Below are 6,092 nucleotides of genomic sequence, written 5' to 3' on the forward strand. Positions count from 1 at the left end.
GAGATTAACAATCATTTTACTGAAATTCAGGCTTTTGAAATGTTCCTGAAAGTGGTAATTTGAGACTGAAGATTTAGACAGAGAGTCAGATTCTGATTGTATTGAAATCTCTCTGAGAAAGCTGTTCAAAATATAGTTTATATCTGAACGTATATTTGATTTACTTAGGGGATAAATACACGGGTGCTTGGTCTTAAATGTGATTTAATACCACATTATACTGTTAGTAGCAGTACAGTACTGTGGCACCGTACTCATACAAATATGATTTAAGACTGGGCACCCTCGTTTTTATCCTTAGTTATAAACAGCCAACAAAATTTTGTCAGATATGCCATTTTTAGATCAAAAATGTAGATCATAATTATATTCTCTTTACTTCTTCCTTGATCTTATCCTGACACGATAATGCCCTGACCCGGCCTGGCCCTCTGGTAATATTTTTTATTAAACGAACGATCAATCCGAGACAGAAACGCGGACAACGACGACAAACCTTTAGGTGTAAATCCAGGTAAGTATGTGTTCTGTTACATTTCTTAAAAGCTGGGAAAACAATTGACTGATCGAATAGTCCAAAGGCGATAATTTGACCTTTTTAGGTCAAAATGCGTAAGATTTCGACATGTACGAACGAATCTCAAATCGATTCGAGACTGGTCTCAAATAGTTTTCAACCAATCAGAATGCAGTAAATCAATAAAAGTATTTATAAATTCATGTTTCTGCGCTGATGGACCTTGGTCCTAGGATAACGTTTTGAAAATCTTTGTTTAAATGTAGACCTAGAGTTTAAATGTTTGACTGTCTTACAAACGTTTTTCTTTATGAATTTCAGTGTTTTTCTAATCATCATAACTATATATGAATCCACATTATTTTGTGTTTTTTGTTTCTGTATTTTTCAGACTGCAAGATGAAACATGTTCAATTAAGTGGTGCACAAAAAAGAAAACTGGCAAAAAGAGAACCAACAAAATGATTTGGAGTTAGTTACCAAGACTCGAAAGATGACTAATTATTTTACTAAACTTACACAACATATTTTCCAAATAAAAACCCATTTCTGCCATCAGAATTGACTTGTACTGCATATGACTCTAACAAGATTGAAGTTGAACCAAGCTCCACACCTACAAGCACCACTTTGTCCACTTCAAGGTCAGAACATCATGATGATGTTGAGGTGTCGCAGGCTGGCTCGACTGGTACAAGTCTCACAACTGATCTCACTTTGCCTGTAAATTCTCCTGATATTTCTAGTGTTTATGTTGATGCAAGTTGCTTTACAAGACAGTCTGAAGTTGAAATAATTGCTGAATATGAAAATCTATTGGACTATAGTAAAATATTTTAGTCTACAAAAGATGAAGAAACTAAAGCAAAAGATCCAGGATTGTGGTTCGATTTCTCTGCTGACTATGTGGCTTATTGGATTGCTTATGGACCCATTTGTTGATATGTGTTTATTCATTGAGAACACATGTACAGAAAGAAAAAATATTCATAACTACAGGTGGCAGCACTTATCTCAATATTCTTAACACTCCCACTTAATTTTAAGTTATACACAAACTTACAATTACTGTTAATAATCTTACAGTTATTCTAAATGTTTTACAATTACTTTCAATCTGTTATTATAATGGTCACTTTATCTGGTTCATTTATCCATTGGTGCCAGTCCAACATTATCTCTGAACCTTTCAAATGCATTTCTAGCAAGTGGCTTCGTAAGAATGTCAGCAGTCATACTGTTTGTAGGACAATATTCCAGTTTTACTGATCCGTTCTGCACACATTGGCGAATGAAGTGGTAAAGAATATCAATGTGTTTTGTTCTTGCATGACCCACTGGATTCTGTGTCATGGCGATTGTACCTTGGTTATCTTCCATTATATGAACAGGGTCATCAACTTCGGAACCTATTTCTTGCAGTAGTCTTCTCAACCTTACTGTTTCCTGTGCTGCAAGACTCAAGGCTATATACTCTGCCTCTGAGGTGGACAGGGCCACCGTGGATTGCTTTTTGCTAATCCAACTTACATCTGCTCCTGGTTGAATGAAGATATTTCCTGATGTTGACTTCCTATCATCCAGGTCTCCAGCAAAATCTACATCTGAGTAACCAGTAATGACGTCTCCTGGTACCTTTTCAAACTTAAGACTAAGATCAACTGTTCCTTTTAAGTAACGTAGGATTCTCTTTGCTGCTGTCAAATGTGCTGTGTTGGGCTGAGCATAATATTTCAATATTGCTCCCACTGCATATGCAACATCTGGTCTTGTTCCCATTGCAGCATACAGAAGGCTGCCTACCAACGACTGGTACAAACTGCGGTCAACCTGAGTGCTAACACCATCATCCTTTTGCAGTTTCACGTTTACATCTGATGGAGTTGCAACTGCCTCACACTCAGTCATTCAAAATTCCACCAGCATAGTTTGGATATACTGTCTTTGATTTTACCATACACAGCCATTCTTTTCATCCTGAACAACATCCTGAGTCCAAGAATGTAATGGATCTTTCCAAGGTCTTTCATGCGGAATTTTCCTTCAGTGCTTCCTTTATAGTGATTATTTCATCATCACTATCAGCAACTAAAATAATGTCATCCACATATACTGCAACTATTGCTAGATTTTCACTATTCCGTATGTAAACACATGGATCTGCTGAACTCTGAACAAATTCCAGTTCCATCATCTGTTCATGAAATGATTTGTTCCAAGAGCGTGGTGACTGTTTTAATCCATACAGTGATTTTTTCAGTTTACACACAAGGTTTTCCTTCCCTGGAACAGCGTAGCCTTCCGGTTGTTCCATGTATATCTCTTCATCTAGATTTCCATTTAGAAATGCAGTTATGACATCCATCTGGTGAATTTTCAAGTTGTTCTGCACAGCAAATGCAATCAAGGAGTGAAGTGATGCATAGTGCACCACCGGGGAGAAGGATTCCTCGTAATCCAGACCATAATTCTGTGAGTAACCTTTGGCCACCAGCCTACTCTTGAACCTCTCTACATTTCCAGTATTTTCATACTTAACTTTGAACACCCACTTGCAACCTATAGGTTTTCTTCCAGCTGGTAATTCCACCAGATCCCAGGTGTCATTTTCTTGTAAAGACTCAAATTCAAGATCTGTGGCTGACTTCCACTCCTTTGCATTGTCACTTGACATTGCTTCACTTAATGTGCTTGGCTCTAACATACTGCATAAGTTTGCAGTGTGACAAACTGATTCATTTGCTGCTGCCATATCAGCATACTCATCATATCCATAGCAGATGGGGGTTTCCTGTTTATTGCTGGTCGTTCAGCTTTAACTTCTGTTTCTTGGTCCACTATCTGTTCACTTGATGAGATATACTCATTTATCACAGGCTCTTGACCAAATTCTGTTTCATTAAAGATAACATCTCACCGTATGAAAATCTTCTTGGATTTTTCATCATACAGTTGATATCCCTTGGTGCAGTTATCATATCCAATGAAACGTACCTTCATAGACTTGTTGTCTAATTTCTGTCTTGACGCATCTGGCACATGTGCATATGCAAGACATCCGAACACTTTCATGTGTTCTACATCTGATTTCTTCCTATACCATCTCTCATATGGCGTACTACCATCTTTTATTGCTTATGTGGATAGTCTGTTACCCACATACGCTTCAGTAGCTACAGCTTCCGCCCAGTACATTCTTGGTAACTTAGCATGTGACAGCATGCTTCTTGCTGATTTCAAAAGAGTTCTATTCCTTCTCTCAGCAACACCATTTTGTTCTGGACAATATGCTACTGACATTTCATGATGAATGCCTCTTGACTTCAAGTATTGCTGGAACTCATTTGACGTATATTCTCCGCTATTATCTGTGCACAGGATTTTTATGCGCTCTCCAGATTCATTTGAGTACAACTTCTCAAATTCCATGAATTTCTCAAAGACTTCTGACCTCTGTTTCAAGAAATACACTCTGCAGCATCTTGAGTAATCATCAATAACTGTAACAAAGTACTTGCTACCTCCAATAGATGGAGTTTGCATAGGACCACAGACATCACTGTGTACCAGTTGCAGTCTTCTCTTTGATCTGATTTCTCCCACTGGCTTAAATGGCTTCCTTTGAATTTTATCTTCAGTGTATCCCTCACAGAAACTGGCTTCATCAGACTTCTGGAATTTGGTTCCACTTACATTTTCACTCCTGACCAGCTTCTGTAACTGTGAAACACTGACATGACCTAGTCGTTGATGCCATATATCCAAGTCATTCATGCTGCTATTTGAGGCTACTGAGGCATTCTCAATAACACTGGTCTTACAGTCCAGTTTGTATAGACCATCATCCTTTCTTGTACCCATGCCAAGGAGTTGTCCTGATTTACCTCGGATGTAATAGCGACTAACTCCAAACCACACAATATTTCCTTTTTCAGTATCAGCTTCTACTGAAAATAGATTGCTAGCTAATTTTGGTATATGAAGGACATTCTTCATTGTGACATGCTTTGAATTACTGACTTTAAATGTCATTTCTAGTTTACAGTTTCCAACTCCAAGAGCTTCAAGAGTTCTTCCATCACCAATCCTAACTTGTTGAGGAGTGCTAAACTTGTGATAATTTTATAATATGTTCCTCTTGTGTGTCATTTGCCTAGACGCACCAGAATCCACCAACCATTCCCCATTTCCTTTATCCTGGTTTGTTACAAAGGCAACACCATTATTTCCATCAGTATAATCTTCTGCCACATTAATATCCACATTCTTAGCTTTGTGGACCATTTTCTTTTGTGTTGGACAATTGCATTTTATATGTCTCTCTCTACCACACTTGTAACACTTGAAGCTGTAACCCCTTTTCTTTGTTTCTTGTGTTCCATGTGGTTTGAGGTTGCTGCGAGTGGCTAATGCAGTTGATGATGTTTCATTTGATGTGGTCTTTTTCTTCTTTTGTTCTTCATTAATCAGAGCATGTTGCACAAATTCAAATGAGATATCATCAATTTTGGTTTCCAGGACTGTTACAGTTGTATCATAGCTAGCTGGCAGACTACCAAGTAAGGTAACAATCTGATCTTCTTCTGCTATTTCTGCCCCAACCGCAGCAAGCTGATCTGTTAATTCCTTCATTTGTTTGAAATGTTCCTGGACTGTCATGCTTTCTTTCATCTCACATCGAAAATACTTCTTTTTCAGGAATAGTTTATTGGCTAGTGTGTTCCTATCAAAGTGAGCACGCAGTACATTCCATTCCATGCTTCCTTAGGAGTTGTGCATGAGGTGACAAGGTAGAGTTGTGCACCTTGAATATTCAGAACAATTATTGAAAATGTTCTTTCCCTTTTCCTGTTGAAATCTGCCCTTGTTTGATTATTGGCTGTCTCTGCCAATACCTCTGTTTCAGTCACATGGCCCCATAGGCCTTTTCCTCTCAATAAATGTTCCATTTGAAATTTCCGTGTGGCTCAATTATTTTCTCCCAACTTATCAATTGATATTTTATCTTCCATTGTCATACTATTTCAACCACAACTGTAATACTACAATATTCCTTTCTTTGATTTAAATAATTTCTCCCTTTATATGACTCAAGAAAATAGAGTGCCAATCAATATGTTACTTACAGTTTATCTTAGTATTTCACAATGGCTTCCAGACAAAGGAAACGAATCACCCAGCACTTGTGATAAAGTATCCATGTAAATCCTGTACCATCCAACAAAAATTGTCATCCAAAACTGTTCAACAGTAATCCTCAGTATTTCCTGAATTACTTGTACTAACAATTTTAAAACAGTTTCATCTGTTTAAACACTATTAGAGCATTCCTGGGCCCATAATCTGTTGATATGTGTTTATTCATTGAGTACACATGTACAGAAAGAAAAAAAATCCTAACTACAGGTGGCAGCACTTATCTCAATATTCTTAACACCACAATGGGCCATTTGGCAAATCTTGCCAGACTTTCAATAGTGACACACCAACTAGATACTATTCACAAAAATTTTTCTTTGGGGTAAAAACCAGTGGTGACCAATACAACAGAGAGTAGTTATTGTATTCACCAGCA

At 37.6% G+C, this 6,092-nt stretch overlaps 1 pseudogene; it reads right to left on the reverse strand.

Annotated features, from left to right (window-relative positions):
- Positions 1–1,663: 1,663 nt before the first annotated feature.
- On the reverse strand, positions 1,664–2,425 carry LOC143251708 (uncharacterized; annotated as a pseudogene).
- Positions 2,426–6,092: the final 3,667 nt, after the last annotated feature.

Source organism: Tachypleus tridentatus, chromosome 6 (genome assembly GCF_004210375.1).
Source record: "Tachypleus tridentatus isolate NWPU-2018 chromosome 6, ASM421037v1, whole genome shotgun sequence".
NCBI classification, from domain to species: Eukaryota; Metazoa; Arthropoda; class Merostomata; order Xiphosura; family Limulidae; genus Tachypleus; species Tachypleus tridentatus.